Here is an 18898-nt window from a genome sequence, read left to right on the forward strand (position 1 = left end):
AGGAGAATTGGTACAGTTTCTCCTTGTTTGTAAGGGCAACGCGTCCTCTGCCCTACTTAGGAGAAAGCCCTCCCGCTGCCGCCATTCTGGGATAACAGAGGAAGGAATCCTCTCCCTCCAGCCCAGGGGGGCCCCACAATACAGCTGGTGCAATGCTTGGATTTTGATATCCACTCAATATTTCATTCTAGGAAATAAATTGTTAAAGAAATAAAATTACTTGCAATTCTACCACGCTGGCAAGTTCATGGGCGATCTGCATCTAGAGTTAGGTTCCCATATGGGTTTGCCATTTCACTGTCCTTAAGGGTATGTCAAAAAGAGTTTTCAATATTGTTACGGCCTTCACAGCGATTTCAGTGTTGATCTGCTATGTGTATGTCACCAGTCTACTCCTCTTGGACATACAGTTGGCTTCTAATTTTTCATCATTAGAAATAAGTTGCAACAGCTAGTTTTTAGAGACCCAATCCCAATGATTGCCAATTATCTTTAAAGAAAAGAAAAGTTGGTCCGTGGCCAGGATTTACGTGGCTAACTTCCATTAGGCTACTCCTAAGTATATATACCATTAGTTAGATGGGGGGGAACAGGAAGAAAAGTATGAAGAAAATGATATAAAATCAATGCTCTTTATCTTAAAAATCAACCAAAAGTATACGTTCTACTAAGCGACCCCAAAGTATCGTTTTCGTCCGTGAATTACTATACATAATATAGACTAAACATGTTATTCATATCCATTGGGTAAGCTCCTCTGCGGTACATAGGAGGCCATTTCCTGGTTAGATGCTTGCACTAAGGTAGCACTGAATAGAAACGCTGTAGCCTAACATTTTCATTCAGCTGTAATTTCATTACATTCTCACTTTCTGCTGTAGGCTGTAGAATTGAAAACACATAGGGGCACCCGGGTGGCTCAGTCAGTTGACCGTCCGACTCTTAATTTCGGCTCAGGTCACGATCTCACAGTTCGTGGTCTGGAGCCCCGCGTTGGGCTCTGCCCTCTCTCTCAAAGTAAATGAACTTAAAAAAAAAAAAGAGAGAGAGAGAGAAAACACATTGCCATCCATCACGTAGAATCTGCTTAACCTTTGTTGAGATTATACTCAGTCCAGCCATTTTACGTAGTACTAACCCAACATCCAATTTCTGTTTTCCCTTCCTTGTGCTAATACCTGTGGCTGTCCCCCCAGACAATGGTGACACTGGTTTTGGTGGGACATGGGGAAGATGGCACAAGCCACATCGAGTCACCCACTTTGAGGACAAGGTCTCCTCTGGAGTTCAGGGAATGGCATCCCAGGTCAGGGGAAGAGCAGGAAGGGAGCAAGGTTGAAGGAATCATGATCATTCTGTTTTGCTAAGCTGAAGATAGAGAAAGGAGGAGAAAATGCGTTTTAAAAGACTGATCTGGGGACAAATCATGGAGGACCTTGAGCAGTAGAATAAGGAGTCTGAATAATAAGCAAATATTGTAAAGGTGCCTGGGTGGCTCAGTCAGCTAATCGCCCGACTTCAGCCTAGGTCACGATCTCGGCTTTCCTGAGTTCGAGCCCTGCATCGGGCTCTGTGCTGACGGCTCAGAGCCTGGAGCCTGCTTCGGATTCTGTGCCTCCCTCTCTCTCTGCCCCTCCCCACCTCAAAAATAAATAAACATTAAAAAATATATAAAGAAAAGAAAATATTGTAAACAAGAACTAATCTGAACTAGATTTGTGTTTCATGGATTTAACGGATGCAATGCATGGAAAAAAGGAGGGTGTGCTGGGGTAAATACAGACCTACCATATTGTTTAAAGAGCTGGTGGGGGGCGCCTGGGTGGCTTGGTCGGTTAAGCTTCCGACTTCAGCTCAGGTCATGATCTCACGGTCTGTGAGTTCGAGCCCCGAGTCGGGCTCTGTGCTGACAGCTCAGAGCCTGGAGCCTGTTTCAGATTCTGTGTTTCCCTCTCTCTCTGCTCCTCCCCCGTTCATGCTCTGTCTCTCTCTGTCTCAAAAATAAAATAAAACGTTAAAAAAATTAAAAAAAAATAAAATAAAATAAATAAAGAGCTGGTGGGGATGGGGAGGGTCTGAAGAGGCAGCAATGAAGATGGAGAGGAGAACATGGGCATGAGGTACTGCAGAGAGGAACAGAAATTCACTGAGTGAAGGGGACAAGGAAAGTTGTTCTTGGCAGCTTGTTCCAGAACAATGTCCCTCCCAGGCCGTAAGTCCTGAGCAAACACCACCTTTGTCGCAAGGCTGTCTCCTCAAACGCTAAACACCTGCAGGCCTTAAGTATGAATTATCCGAAACAATTGTTTGATTTGGGCATCAATGTCATGGTTGAAATAGAAACACGTAGTGATTGACTTTCCGAACCCATTTGAAAAGGATTCATAGTGGGTTCAGTTTGGTCTGGTGCTGTGACCCATGCTGCACAATCCCTGACTAGCCGGCCACCTCAGTGGGCCTGAAAAGCCCAATTTCTAGACATCTGGCAGGTGACTGGGCTGCCCCGCCCAACTTGCCCTGGCACGAGGACAACTCGGTGAGAAAGCTCTTTAGATGGTCTCCATCTTCTTGAAGAAGCAAAGGCAACATTTTTTTTAATTTTTTTTTAACGTTTTATTTATTTTTGAGACAGAGAGAGACAGAGCATGAACGGGGGAGGGGCAGAGAGAGAGGGAGACACAGAATCGGAAGCAGGCTTCAGGCTCTGAGCCATCAGCCCAGAGCCCGACACGGGGCTCGAACCCACGGACCGCGAGATCGTGACCTGAGCCGAAGTCGGATGCTTAACCGACGGAGCCACCCAGGCGCCCCAAAGGCAACATTTTTAAACAAAGAACGAGAGTGACCAAGTGGCATGTAGGCTTGAGTAGAATTGAGTGGAATCGGAGATTCTAGGAGGACTTTCATTTAGAATTGCTAGGTAGTTTGGCAGTAGGAAAATAAAATATACATCCCCAGCAATTCCACGTTAGGTGCCCATGCTCAGAAAATACTGACAGCATATGAGCATTAGGAGTGTTACGCATGGAAGCATATGGGAAATACTTGAGTACATAAGGAAGTATGTCCAAGCATATTCAGTGTAACACAGTAGAAGGATATGTGTACAGCGTATGGGAATAACTCAATGAGCGTTGATGGGCATTGGTATATCGTACCCTGGAAAATTCCTGAAGCACTTGGAAAGAATGGTGTATATCTCTTTCTCCTCACAACGCCCAAACCTCCCAGACACTGATGAGTGAAAATAGCCAGTGCACAATGAGACGTTGCCGATTATGATACACTCTTTAGGGCTTCTCTGGCTGGAAAGACAAAAGCAAGCCTTTGCTAACATAGGTCACATCAAGAAAGCTGGAGAAAACGACTCAGGTTGCAGGTAGTGGCAGGGAGAGCGTTAGCCTTATGCTCTAAACTCTAGTATTTACAAGGACAGTAAGTGTATAGTAATTGCTCTGAGCTTCAAAATTCGTTTAAAAATGTTAAATACCTTAGCCCAGAGGAATTGCGCTTTTTTTCCCCCACCAAATATCTGCTCTTATGCCAAAGATATCTTTCCTCTAAAATGATGCCTTTTTTTTTCCTTTCTGAAGTGAAGGAGGGGACACCTGGGGGGCTCAGTCGATGAAGTGTCCAACGCTAGATTTCAGCTCAGGTCATGATCACGCGGTTTGTGGGATAGAGCCCCACATCGGGCTCTGTGCTGACAGTGCGGAGCCTGCTTGGGATTATCTCTCTCTCCCTCTCTCTCTGCCCATCCTGTCCCCCTCTCTCTCTCTCAAAATAAATAAATTTTTAAAAATTAAAAAAAAATAAAGTCAGTGAAGCACTGGTTTAATCCAAGAGTTAAGGGTTGACTAGCAATGGAAAGATAGATAGATAGATAGATAGATAGATAGATAGATAGATGATAGATAGATAGATAGATAGATGATAGATAGATAGATAGATATAGATAAGTGATAGATGATAGGTAGATAGATAGATGATAGATAGATAGATAGATAGATAGATAGATATAGAGATAGAAATAGATAAGTGATAGATGATAGATAGGTAGATAGATAGATAGATAGATAGATATAGATAAGTGATAGATAATAGGTAGATAGATAATAGATAGATAGATAATAGATAGGTAGATAGATGATAGATAGATAGATAGATAGATAGATATAGAGATAGAAATAGATAAGTGATAGATGATAGATAGGTAGATAGATAGATAGATAGATAGATAGATAGATAGATATAGATAAGTGATAGATAATAGGTAGATAGATAATAGATAGATAATAGATAGGTAGATAGATGATAGATAGATAGATAGATAGATAGATAGATAGATAGATATAGATAGGTGATAGATGATAGATAGGTAGATAGATAGATGATAGATAGATAGATAGATAGATAGATAGACAATAGACATGCAAACCTCCACTGGCCAATCTCCTTTAGAGCTACCAATTTCATCCAGGATTCCCAAGGCAACTCTGGTCAATGTAATCGTGCGGTCCCCACAGCTTAAATAACACGGCAAAATAAATACCAATGGCACGCCACTGAATTGCCAATGCAGAGACATCCCTGTGTATGTCACATTTAAAAGGGGATGTGAAACACCTGTCTTCCCGGAAATGAGATCCATGAACAGAGCTGATTTAAAATCAGAACTAAATAATCTCGATGGGAATTTATTCACTGGAATATTTCTCTAGGTTCAGAAATAAGTGGAAGCAAATTATTTTCTAAATTAGAAACTATGTCTACAGTACCTTTATATGACTTCCAATCTTTGAGGACAAGTAGAGCTGATACAACTTTAATATGGTTTAGCAGATAGTGATTCCTGCAAAACAGTCGTCTGCTCCCTCAGGATTTTTTTTTCGCTTCAGAACCTGATGGTGTTTGGGGTAAAGTGTTCTAAGAGGGATTCAAGCACATGACAGAAAAGAAAACATTAACCCACCATGTAGCCAAGAGCTGGATTAATCTTTTAAGCAATTCAGAAGAGAATCCCACCATGAACCCTAAAAGACCATTCAAATAATCTGGAAAATGCTAAGCTATCTCTGCTTGTAAGAGACCACAGTGATGGGTTTTTCCGTTATTTGAGGCATAACTTTGACTCCTTGATTCAGAAGTAAGCTTTAGTGTAAGTTGTTTTAGTTTTCATGTGTTTGGAAGTAATAACCACCGGACATTTCTTTGAGCCTAAAGCTGGACACAGTCTGCCACCCCGGGCACATGAGAGTCACTCTGAGAAAGGGTGTTTAATGAGTAACTCTGCAGTAAAAGTCCTCGAAAAACTTCTTGTAAACATTAGACCCCGTACTTTCTTTCTGAAATACATTAACAGCCTCCAGAAGGTTCAGAGATGCTGTGGCAGCCCTGTTAGTCAGACTTCAGAAGTCCCTGATATCTCAAGTGAGTCGAAAGGTTTGTGCACACTCCCCACCCCTCCCCACCCCATCCCTGCTCTCTGCCCACCCCCCCAAGCCCACCCCCTCCACCCCCCAGCCAGTGTCTGGAGATCGCGTTGACTGCAGTTCTCCCGGAGAGAAAGATTGATAAAGCAAAGCAATCGGAGTTATTTCCTATGCATGAAATTGATTAAATGCTTCACTAAATGGCTTATAAATTTGCTTCTCATATTTCTGTCACCGCTGAAAAGATTACAGAATCTCTGCATATAACCATGTTGTATACAATACCAAATTACAAAAGGTTGTAAAAACTAATGTTTTGTTTAAAGTTTTGAGCAGGACCATATGCCTCCAGTGACCTTGAGTAAGCTATTTTAATTCAAACCATTTCAAAGAATAGAAAGGGGAGAAATATTCCACTCCGTAACGAACCAGACAAGTTGGTGGGTAAACCTCAGTTAACTACGCTGAACCCCTGCTCTTTCCTGCGAGGGTGTGGAGTGAATCCTCTCCAGCAAAGGCCTTGCGTCTCCAAAGCTGGGAAACACATGTGGTGTCAACAGGGATATATTTACAAAGGAGATGAAAATAAGGGCTTTGAGACCTCCCAAAGCTGAATTTGCCCCATTATTTTTCATTCAGAGACATCTCCTAATGAGTTCTGAGTCTTGCGCGGACTTGCGGGACCGTGTTGAAAAAAGATGACAAATATTAGCACGGGGGGTGGGGTTGTCTTATGTTTAGGGTTTTTGTTTGTTTACTTTTCATCTTTGACATCTCGCAAATGCCGGTTAAGTCCCATTCTTCCTTCCATGTGAGAATTGCTTCCAAGGCTGGTATAACAATCGAGGCGGGGGGAGGGGGGGGGGCGGGTTAGCAAAGAAGTAATTTATAGGCCAGCACGTGACCCGCGGATGTTACTTGGGAAACGAATCCCATTCTTAACCTGCCCTTCAAAGCACCTTCACTTCTACGGGAAAAATGATATTCTTTCATAACATTTATTAGACATTACGTCCCCAGCAAGAATTAACATTTGGCATGAACAGGCAGCTCTGTAAGAACTTCAAGAGAGGAAGGTTTACAACCAAGGATGTGCTTAAGATCTCCACTGGGCTGACCTCCGTTAGTGCCCTTTCCCCAACCACCTATCACCTTCAGGAAGAGCCAGTGTGGAAACCAAGGTGGACCCATAGCCACAGCCATCTGGAACCCAGGGAGGTGGAAACTATCAGGGCAATACTGTCCAAGGGGAACAGAAGGGCTCGCCAGGATCAGGCGAGGTTCACATCTCCTTTCGTGTGGAGTTTCTGGGGTACATACGGGGAGTAGCCATGGAATTACCTCTCATTTGTGAAAACACAATGGAATCTCACCAGTAAAATCCAGATTTTTTTTTCTCTCTCTCTCTGTCTCTCTGTCTCTCTCTCTCTCTTTTTAAATTAGTACCTGTTCTGGGAGATATGCCAAAAATTCAGGGATAATTTAACCTGACCATCAACAGCTGGACAACTTATTTAACTCTTTGGTGATGGTTACGTGAACTTTCTCGTTGGCTTTAAGCCACCACGTAATTAATGTTGATGTCAGACACAGAGGGTTTAATAAATCATAACAAAGAAAGCGGTCCATTATTGTACAACACAGAGAATAACTACCTTGTGCCCACAGGTGTTTGCCATCTTAAAACATTTGAATCCATGCTTCCTAAAGTTTACTCCTTGAAACGCTAATTCTCTAAGATTATCCTTCGCAAAAGGGTTTTGTCGATCAAATCCATTGGGCAACGCTGTCCTGGAGACTTACAGTGCGTGGTAACATGTTAGAGGCCTCTGCTGCAAACCATCCGGCTTGACTCAGTTTAACCTAGAGTTTTTCGCTTGACCCGGACTTCTTTTTGTATTAATGTTTCGAGCGTCGGAACCGTTCTGTAAACATACTCAGGGTAAGATATTTAAACCTACTGCCTGTCTGGCTGACTAGCCCACCTCTTTTGAAAGTTCAGCAAGCTCTGGGCTGCCCCTTCTGTAAGATTCTCAGCCAAGATAAGAGAAATACTCCAGGGGTGTCTGAGTGGTTCGGCCGGTTAAGTGTCCAACTCTTGCTTTCGGCCCAGGTCACGATCTCACGGCTAGTGGGTTCGAGTCCCACGTCGGGCTTGGCACCATTGGTGCCTGGGATTCTCTCTCTCTCTCTCTACCCCTCCCCTGCTCTCTCTCTCTCTCTCTCTCTCTCAAAAATAAGAGAATGGCATTGAATGCCCAGATGAGTATTATTTCCATTTGTAAGTGAATGTTCCACATACATTGATTTTTTTTTTTCTTACGGATTATTTTTGGCCTATGAGGATTATTCACAAAGTCACTTCTCCTTTCTATTTTATTTTTTTAAACACTTTTCTAACATTTATTCATTTTTGAGAGAGAGAGAGAGAGAGACAGAGTGCAAGCGGGGGAGGGGCACAGAGAGAGAGGGAGACACAGAATCCGAAACAGGCTCCAGGCTCCGAGCTGTCAGCACGGAGCCCAACGCGGGGCTCGAACTCACGAACCGTGAGATCGTGACCTGAGCCGAAGTCAGATGCTTAACCGACTGAGCCAGCCAGGCGCCCCTCCTCTCTATTGCAAATAATAGATTTCAAAAGCCATGTTTCTTCTTCCGTTTCTAGAATCAAAGTCACTCATGCATCAAGATCGTTCAAGAAAACCTGTGCGAGCGTAGGAGAGTGACGTAATTCTAGAGATAAGCCGGGATTTACCTTCATTTAATTTTTTAAGGAAATCATTTATTTGCACACTTCTGCCTCTTAACTTGTTTGAGTAACAAAGGCATCATGTGGTGCATCAGGGGTGACAGAGGACAGCATAAGCCCTGGTGAGGATCTTTGGCTCGAAGTTGTACTTCGATTCCCAAACCTGTAAGGTGCCTCAGGGTCCCCCAGAGGCCGTGTTGGGAGCACAGACCTCCGAGGCCCCGCGCCCAGAGCTCCTGCTTTGGTCAGCTTGGAGAGGGCCCTGAGAATCTGCATTTCCAACAAGCTCCCAGGAGATGAGGCCTGCCCCAGGCCTCTTCAAAGCGCAGGAAGGCTGAGGACCCGGGGATGCCTCATCCAATAACTTGTCCAGTAATTGGTATATTGATTGCTAATGTCACCATGTTTTAGTACCTATAAACCCCTCACTCTATTACACAGCCCCCAACAATCCAAAAAGTCATTGTTTATTCATTGTGACTCCCAAACTGGCCCTTGTCAGTTCCTGCTGGAAGGCTTGCTGATAAAAATCAGCAGATGATTGGACGCACACATTCTTAACATGACTGACCCATGACATCTCCGAGGGCAGTCAGGGAGCCTGTCATTATAGTACAATACTTCTCTTTCTTCCTCCTTATCTAGCCCCAGATGACTTTGAGATTTTTATTAACTCATTAATGACTGAAGATGTCATTAGAGCCACGAGAAGGTTCCCCCTCACCCCCGCCACCACTTCTCTTTCTTCTTCCTTTTTTTTTAATAGGAATCAGCATACAATTTGCTCATGGTGGGGGGGGGGGGGCAGCCAAGACAAACCAAATGGAGGGACCCTTTCACTTTATTAGAATTTGAAATCTGATTGATGGGTACTAGGATTGAAAATCTGCACCCGGAAATACCAAGTTGTTCCAGAAATACGGTGGGCAAGAAAAACAGGGCAGTTCAAAAAAGAAACAGCAACCCATAAAATTCAGCAGTTTCTATCATGTTGCAGGCTCAGTCTTTCCAACCTAACCGCTACATTAAAAAAAAAATAAAAATTCAGAGGAAGGCCACTGAAACCTCTAAATGTTTCTTACCTACACATTCATTAAAACATATCTTGTTTCTGCGTGCCTTTAATTTTCACATCTGCAGAATTGCTTTTAAAAATCAAATTAGATCTTTTGAAGGCACTTAAATTGCAACAGCCTTATGTTTTTTTATATGTTCCCCGGGTTTCAGCCTTTTTATCTGGGTTGTGTGTCCAATTAATGGCCTATCTCAAGGAAGTGCTAATCATTTCGAAAACTTGAGAATATAAAAAGCAAGCAGATTATTTTCATTAGAACTGATTGGATTGAGAATAAGCTACAGAGGAAATGCTCAATAATCATAACTTTTTTTAGATGAGATCACCAAAAAGGTCAGTCACAGAAGGTGCTTTTCATTGCAGTCAAGTCTTTGAAGACCTGTTTTAGTTGTTTGGTTTTTTGTTTAAGTTTATTTATTTATTTTGAGAGAGAGGGAGAGAGCGAGCACAAGCGGGGGTGGGGCAGAGAGAGAGAGAGAGAGAGAGAGAGAGGGAGAGAAAGAGAATCTCACGCAGGCTCCACGCTGCCAGGACAGAGCCTGACCAGACTTGATTCCACAAACCGTGAGATCATGACCTGAGCCAAAATCAAGAGGCAGACGCTTAACTGACTGAGCCATCCAGCTGCCCCCAAAGACCTGTTTTCATTCCATTCCTCTTGGGGGTTCAGCTGTGGGCATGTCAGGAGGCCGGGTGGAGAGTGGGTTTACACTGATTTTATCAGGCCAGATCATTCACTTGGCAAAGAAAATGTCTGTTACTAGATGTATCTCATATGTTATTAAGTGTTTACAAAACTTTACTATTGTCAAAACACATTGTAAATTCACAGATCCTCATAATACATGGAGACTCTACTCCCTGAAAGAAAAAAAAAAAAAAAAAAAAAGAGTGTCCAAAGACCTAAAAAGATTTTGGCCCAAGGAAACTGCTGTCGATAAACTATGACCAAGATTGAAACATGCCTCAAGCTAAGTTTTTTCTTAAATCACCTAATTACATCTTTCTCTCGGTATTTACTGGCCTGGTGGAAAAATTTTCTTCATTAAATGTTATGTGAAATAGAATAATTAGTTAATATTTGCAGATTAACTGAATATAAAAATTGTGTCTAATTCAGCAGTAATAGCATTAAATTCTTTTTCCCCCTTTCTGTCCATGATGCCAACCACCAGATAAATAAGAGTCAAAAACCCAGATGTTTTTAAAGCTCCAGATGTTTGCATGTTGCTCCATGTAGACATGGTCTTAATCTGCTCAGTCATAATCACAACGTTCTTTAATATCATTTGCCAATATTTGAGGCCCTTCCCCACCAAATTATGTCTAACAGTCCCGTTTAATTCATTCATAGGGGAAAACACAAAGATATTTTCTTCAGAAAATACTGAGTCCTCAACGGACTCAAAATACAGGAACACCAGCCAGAACGGTGCCCAAGTCTTTAGGTTGAAGAAAGTTTCCTATCTGCATTTTTTAATGATGAAAAATAATACAGCTTAAATGGATGGAATTTTAACTGACATGTGCGTGCTAACTTCGATTCTGGTAAGTCGTTGAGAATAACCAGCTCTCAAATGCAAATGGCGGCCATCTTTTCAACCGGCTCCTTCCCCAAACTCACTCCCTTGCTGCCAGGTCCCATAAGAGATGACACATTGGGAACAATTTCTGCTCTGGTGACTTTGGGTCAGAGAAGCACTAGCAAGGTAAAGCCTTGGTGAGCCTCAGCACCTTCGTGTTCTGTGTGACCCTGAGTTTGTCACTTAAGCACTGAGCCTCGATTTTTACCTCTTCAAAACGGGAATAATAACCCTGCCCCCAATAAAGCTGAGGATCTCATGAAAGAACTCTGGAACCACAACTGCAAATGCACATGATCATCAACATTTAAAATATTTTACCAGGGGCGGCTGGGTGGCTCAGTCGGTTAAGCGTCTGGCTTCGGCTCAGGTCACGATCTCACGGTCCGTGAATTCGAGCCCCGCGTCGGGCTCTGTGCTGACGGCTCAGAGCCTGGAGCCTGTTTCAGATTCTGTGTCTCCCTCTCTCTCTGACCCTCCCCCGTTCATACTCTGTCTCTCTCTGTCTCAAAAATAAATAAAACATTAAAAAAATTTTTTTAATAAAATATTTTACCATGAAGTTTACATATTATTGTTTAAATATTATTACATAAAAGTATCGTGACTGTTAATGTGGAATCCAGGGCACAAGAGAGACAGCCACACTCAAAAAAGATCTGGCCAGCTAGGGGCGCTTGGGTGGCTCAGTCGGTTAAACATCCACCTCTTGATCTCAGCTCGGGTCAGATCTCACAGTTCTTGAGTTCGAGCCCCTCATCGGGCTCTGCACTGATGGCATGGAACCTGTTGGGGATTCGGACTCTCCTTCTCTCTGCCCCTCCCCCATTTGTGTGCGTGCGCGTGCTAGAGCTCTCTCTCTCGCTCTCAAATAAATAAATTAATTAAAAAAAAAAAAAAGATCTGGCCAGCAATTTACTGTTTACAAATTGGACACAGGAATGACCATAACCCCTGGGTGTGCAAAACAACGCCAGATTCTCCTCCCCTGTGTTCCTGTGTCCTTCCTGAACTTCACCTGGTTGAACTGAGAAATCGTTTTAGTACTACTCTCTCTATGGTCACTAAATAGATGACTCATAGATCCCACTGGCTGGGTCTGTATTACAATTAGGGCACTTCTGCCAATCGGGAACCATAACCTTGATGAACTGTTGGCCTTAACTTTGAGGCAGCTCACACACCCTCTTGGCCAATGGCAAAGACTCCAGCCTTTGCATATGGCAGTTTCGCGTCCTGCCGAATATTCAGACAGACCTCACGGTTTCTATCAAGGAACATTGCTCTCATGTTTTGTTTTGTCTTTTACTATTAACAAAGCGTATGTCCTGGGAAGTTGTCACGGAAAAACACGTCAACCTTCCTCCCAACAACGCAAGAGCGTGTCTAAGTGAGAAATCAGCTCCCACCCCTGTAAAATGCTAAGCACTAAAACACCTTTCCAGCATTTCAATCTTACACCTTTTTGTCATAGCTCCAAGATCTTTGGAAAATACCTCTAATTTTGAATTCTACTTTTAAGATATCAAAAGCTTTCCACAGGATAAAACAAAACAAAACAAACAAACAAATGGGAACAAAACGAATGAAAGGAAGGCGATGCGGTTCATTTAAAATTTGTAACGTATCTGCGGTGTCAGAATGCTCCGGTAAAACGAAAGCTCCCATATTAAGAAATGTCTTGAAAAGTTTAGTCTAACTTTGTGCTCAATTACATGACCGCTGGGCGGGCGGGGGGATGACCGATCGAGTTTTCGTTTCTTCGCCTTTTTGAAGTCACAAATCACCCATTAGCATGTTGCTGTATTCGAGTGCTCGCTTCGGAGAGCCAGGAGTCAATACAAAAGGAAACAATAATAGGAAAGGGAAAGATTGTACCGTCATAATAGGGAAAGGTGTGTGAGCTGGAAGAAAGTACAGTAGAGAAGCTCATGACAAGTCATGATAAATGGGTCGTTATAAAATTCATGTTTAGGCAGCACCAGGCCGGGGATAATGCCATTCGTCATGGCAACACTAGGCCGCTAATGAGCCCTCATTGCATATTCATGTTTGCTGTGGTTCTTTTCTCCCTCCCACCCTGAGCTAGTGCCTGGAAATACCTCCACCTCAAGCTGAAGCTCCACTAGGCCTTCTTCGTCTTCTCCTCCTTCTTCTTCTTCTTCCCTTTTTTTTTTTTTTTTTTTTGTATTTGTTATTGTTGTAGCAATTACACTGTAAAAGTGCTGCCCAAGATTGATTGCTCTGATCTGTAGTTCAATTGTAAATTAGAATACACATCCCCCCAGGGACACACGGCCCCTATTTGTGATTAAGAAAAAAGCCCCATAATAGACTAATAGCTAAAGTTCTCTCTCTTTTACTTTCAGGCAATTAGCTTGATGAAATGGCCTCTTTTTGTGTACCCTGGAAGTATAAACCGATATCATAATGAAGTATATGATGTTTATTCTATCATTTTCACCTTGCAGGGTCTGCAGGAATGCATAAGTAATGGCCGCTTTGTCTAGTGCGTTTACTGATTCACAAGTAAACTATTTCTTAAAGATGCAGTGCGTGCATTTTGAGGCTCGACCTAAGTAACCCCTCCCTGTGGGCTCACCTCCCAAGGCAAAAGACTGTCTACTAAAGAGGCAAAAAACCGAATTGCTCAAGTCAGGGTAAAGGCAGCTTGTGATATTCAAGAGCCATCCAACTACTGGACCGCTCTGGGCTGGATGAGGTGGCTGGCGCTCAGGATCAGTAAAGACCCCCGGGGCACTGTAGCAAAGTGCCCCGTGGCGACGTTGTGCCCCCCCCCCCCCCGGGAGCCCCCGTGGTCAGCTGACCATAATGTAGCCCTTCAGCTCCACGAATCGGTGGCGGAACACCAACTCGATTTCTCCTCTTGGGTGGCCGAAGGCAGCCCTACAATGTACTGGCCATTTTTAAACGTGTCGCACCCTCCCCCACTCCAAACGTCTTGTCTTTTCAAGATCCAAAACTTTGATCTCCCAAGTCGACAAGAAAGCATTCCTTAGCTTCCTACATGCACCAGCTGACGGAGGTATTGACCAGCAAGCCAATGAATACAACCACTTGTAGTTGGTCCATTTCCAAAGCCACTTGTGTTGTTCCTCTACAGTCTTTTAATATTTGTTTTCATTTCATTCATGAGGGTCTCAAGAGTAAAGTGGGGGGGGGGGAGTGTTCCAACTGGCATGATACAAATAGGAAAGAAGGAAAAACAGAAGAGAACAAAACAAATCTACCTTGGTCTAAAATGGTTTATGGTTTTATACTTCTCCAGATGTTAATTATGGTTCCAATTCCATAGTCTAATTCCCAGTCACTCATCAATAAGCCAGTTTGCACTACCCACCAAACGTTTTCTGGGCTTGTGTTGTCTGAATAAATTCATCCCTGTCCTCTTTAATACGAACCCGATCTGAGTCTCTAGAAAGTCATTTTTTTATAGCAAAAAGATCTCACTAACGTTTTTCGTACTGACCTGGATGTGCATTTTTAGATTTGTCAGATTGTAAAACTGATGTCTGAGAGAGAGTCTTCTGTTACAGATAAAATGTTTGCATTTCTTCCCAGTTACGCGAGCTACTTCCTGGTTAAATAAAACTTTTTGAGAAAGTTTATTACTATATCCCGAAAAGTGATTCTAATGTTATATCATTTCCAAACATGCTACAAAATGAGCTACCCAGGAATATCCCAGGAAAATTCACTTTGATATCTTTCTTGCTATAAATCACAAGGTTTTACCAGGCTTTATTTGGGGACTGACTTCCTCGTTCGCAATATTTATATATTGAATTTCTTGCCACGTAAATGATAAACCTGCAACATAATGTAAATTTCCATTGCTTTCAGAAATGTTTGAACGTCTGGCTGTTACATTGCCACCATATTTGAAATACGTTATTGTAAACTTTCAAGTGACGTTGAGCCTGGGAGGGTCTCGTCCACACTTACAGCACCTACTTCCAGTAACCAGTAACATTTTTTAAGGATACACTATTGTATAACAACAATGCCTGATATTGACCAAGTGCCTTATGGTTTTTGAATCTCTTTCAGACAGATCCCCTCACATGCATACTTCCATGAGACAAATGAGGCAAATAATTTAATTGTCACCCCAGAGTTGGAAGGGAGGACACTGAGGCTCAGAGAGGTTAAGTGACTTGCCCAAAGTCACAAGTCAGCAATCGCAAAGTTGAACCTTGTCCCCAGGCATTTGACTCCAAACTCTGACCTCCTTCTGGCTGGCCATGTTGCCTTTATACTAGCTACACATTCACCATTGGGAGTAACCCTCCAGAATCTCAAAGCTTTTATGAAAAACAAATCTTGTGATCTTCATTTATATCTGGGCAAGATAGACAAATAAATGTAAAGATCCTGCGTGCACACACACACACACACACACACACACACACCTTGATAAAAGCCTACAAGGAAAGGAGGGAAGGGATGGAATTCACACAGATTATTACCTACCTACCTAAATATAAGATAAAGAATCTACATTTGATTACTAACATATGCCTAGACTAGGTAGGTACTAGCCACAAAATTGAAGAAATTATCTAGAGAACTCAACTTTGAGGGACAGGGGGAAGACCACTCTTTTCAAGAGACATGGGTTTGTATCCTAATTTTCCAGAGGCTTGGTTGAGCCTTCTTATCAGACTTATCTCCAGGACCTTTACACACACCACTGCCTCTGCCTCACCCTTACCTCCTGTCACATATTCCCATAGAACTAATTCAAATCTGACCATCAATCTAGAATTAGCTCAAAGATCATTCCTCCATGGAGATGGTCCCTGGCTTCTCTCTCTCTCTCTCTCTCTCCCTGTTCCACATACCTCTTAGATTTGATCCACAAGTGAGCCTCCTTCGTCCCCATCCATAATGACCTTTTCCATCCTGAAGCCAGTGAAGACAGGATTTGGATCTAGAATCCAGCTACCGACTCTTCCAAGGGTGTGCTGGACCTGTCTGCTGAAATGTCCCCACTGTCAAGATCACCAACGTATCAAAGTGCCATGCTCAGAGAGCCCTGAGATCAGCAAAGAAGCTCCGGGCCATTCTTTGCCAATGAATGGCCATGACATTGATGAGGAATGGCCACTCCTTTGTTGGCGTGGCCTTGAAATGACCACATAAAACACACAAAACAGAATCCACTGGAATAGGCCAAACCGGAGACCAAATCACCTCAGCCATGATTTCCTACGAAAAGCTATTCCTGCCTGAACATGAGAAAGACCTCAGAAGTGAACCCAAAACAAATGATCCCCAAACAAAGAGTTTATAAATATGTCCAAATCCCAGATGGGACATTCCTTAAACTTAAGGGAGAAAGGAGGGGCCGTATCATTATGTCATTCATTCATCTATCCTTCCATTCAATAAATCATTCAACAAATATTTATTGAACGTTGAGGAGATAATCACAACAGTAGACATCATCCTTGCCCTCACGGAACTCACAGTGTAATAGGGGAGACAGATATGTAATTGTATCATCGAATATAAGATTATATATGTAATGCATGCAAGAGGCATCAGTACAGATAAAATGAGACTCTTGGTGGCAACTTCATAGAGACAGACGCTTCAGTATAGAAAGTCTTACAATACAAGCCTGAAGAATGAGGTTACAGATGAAGGTACAAGGGGGAAGCATGGGCAAAGGCCCAGGAGTGGAACACGGCTTAGCAAGTTAAAGGGCCATTAAACAGTCCAGCGAGACTGGATCCCTGGGACCTGGAAGCAAAGTGGAATGTGACCAGCCCGGGGACATAGGAAGGTTGGGCCAGACCACGCAGGGCCTTTTAGGCCACAGTAAGAATTTTGGATGCCACCTGGAGTCCAGCGCAAGTCAACTGAGGGGCTTCTGAGCGGGAAACGCCCAGAATCACATTGGTAATAGGCTAGCTGATGATAGTACGGTGACAGTCTGGATGAGGAACCTAGATGTTTAAAGCGTACAATGGTTTTCTTTTTCTGGCACGGTGTACCATCCCCGCTCTAGGGAACCACATCCCCCTTACCGCTAGAGAACAGACCTCTCTCCACCCCCTGTTCTGTGCGAGCCCAGCTCCGGGCCTCCCAGCGTTGAGCAGGGAAGATCTGGCGTATCGGGCATGACATCAAAGAGCATCCGAGTCAGTTCTAAGAAACAATGACCGCTCTTTTGGTAGCAAGCCCTCCGTTCACAGGCAACAGCCAGAGCTAGGAGATGCCATATAGGCTCTGAATGAAGCAGGCTGTCCAAAGATCCTGTAAGCGGTCATTCTCAACATCTTGAAAAGCGGGTCACAGGACATGCTCCTGAGTCACTTTCCCGCACCCTTTGACCAGGTCAGGACCTACTCACTTTGAGCCCCCCGCCCTGTGGTAGAACCTCTGCTGCCATCACTTGTTAAGGGTCTTGTCTTCTCCACTCGACAGTAAGAGCCACAGAACGGGAGGTATGCCTCTTAATCCCTTTATGGCTAATGTACCTGTTAGTGCTCAGTAATGGAGGGCTGTTTCATTTGCTCTGTGGTATACAACTCTGTGTTGATTCTTTTTCTGTCTCCTTCTGGGAGTTCCTTGAGAGCAGAGTCAATGCCTCCAACTTTGTGTCCCCAGTTGGTACTTGCTATAGGATTGATTATTTTCTTAGTCAACTAATACACGGATAAGGGGTCCTCGTTAAGACAACCAATCCTACCTCCCCTTGAGTCAGCCACAGGCTATGCAAAACCGCATCATCTGAGGATATTTTACACCATCAATACTTACCAGTGAGAGATGTTTCTTAACACTGATGGTCAATGCATTTCTCCATATTAATATAGACCCTAAAAGAGAATGCATAAAAAAAACTGTTTAAGTCCAAATAAGGTCTATAGCTGCGATAACACTGCTGAATCAATTTCCTAATGTCGACAAGGTACTATGGTTGTATGAGATGCTATCCTAGGGGGAAATTGGGTAAAGAGGACAGAGGATCCCTCTGAATTATTTTTACAACTTCCTGTGAGTCCTAAAACTTTTCAAATAAAATAGGATAACTTTTTTAAAAACACATTTTTATTTTTTGTTCTTATAGTCATACGCCTTCATATTTTTATTTATATACATATTTTTTTAGTTTCATATGTATTTGTAGAACAGCAAAGAACCATCGTAAGGATTAAATGATGCTATCCTGCATGACACTAGCATAGAGGAAAGGCAATGCCCTAATTCTGGGCATTGTTCTCCTGGTCTGATCAGGCTGGCCTGTCAAATATGCTGGAAGGAGAGGGAGGTACATTACTTTTGTCTGATTCAAGCTCATCCTCAAAATGATGTTTTCATAAACAAAGCGCCGACGGCTATGATCTTATCTTCTCTTTTCCTTTTATCCTAATTCAGGTCAATAACAGGTATTTCTGCTGTCTTCTGCAGATTCCAGGTTTTGGAAGAGAGAGAGCTATTATAAGCTACAGGGAAGTGTTAGTGAAAAACTCACAAGAAGCCAGCGTGCCTTTAAAGTTCTTTCTACCTTAACATGTCTTTAAAAAAAATTAAGGCCAATTTTATGTATTTTTTAAAAAAATATTTATTTATTTTGAGAGAGAGAGAGAGAGTGCAAGCGGGGGAGGGCAGAGAGAGGGAAACAGAGAATCCCAAGCAGGTTCCACATCATCAGCACAGAGCCTGACACAGGAGTCAAACTCACAAACTGTGAGATCATGACCTGAGCCAAAATCAAGAGACAGCCGTTTAACCAACGTAGCCACTCGGGTGCCCCAGTTTTCCTTTTTTTACTTTTTATTTTTAAGAGAGAGCTAGAGAGCGAGCGGGGGAGGGGCAGCGAGAGAGGGAGACAGAATTCTAAGCAGGCTTTGCATTGTCAGCACAGAGCCCGACGTTGGGCTCGAACTCACAAGCCGAGAGATCGTGACCTGAGCCGAAATCAAGAGTCAGATGCTTAACCATTAAAGTGCCATTTTAAAAAGAGATGCTTCAAACAAATAAGGCTGGTGTTTGTGCTCCGACCGTGTTCCTGGAGTTTTGTTTT

The 18898-nt window shown here is 43.0% G+C and overlaps 1 long non-coding RNA gene across 10 annotated transcripts in view; it reads right to left on the bottom strand.

Moving 5' to 3' along the window:
* LOC132668748 (uncharacterized) overlaps positions 1-18898 on the bottom strand; it is a 99579-nt gene that overhangs the window by 27045 nt on the left and 53636 nt on the right. For 7 of the 10 annotated variants that reach the window (XR_013556410.2, XR_013556413.2, XR_013556408.2 and 4 more), the window contains 2 exons: positions 17632-17690; positions 17349-17516 (listed from right to left, as the gene is read on the bottom strand). This is a non-coding gene — a long non-coding RNA (uncharacterized LOC132668748). Of the gene's footprint in view, positions 1-17348; positions 17517-17631; positions 17691-18151; positions 18277-18898 lie in introns of all 10 variants that reach the window. The other 3 variants (XR_013556412.2, XR_013556405.2, XR_014137785.1) reach the window with 2 other exon arrangements.

Source organism: Panthera onca, chromosome B3 (genome assembly GCF_046562875.1).
Source record: "Panthera onca isolate mPanOnc1 chromosome B3, mPanOnc1 haplotype 2, whole genome shotgun sequence".
Taxonomy (NCBI): Eukaryota; Metazoa; Chordata; class Mammalia; order Carnivora; family Felidae; genus Panthera; species Panthera onca.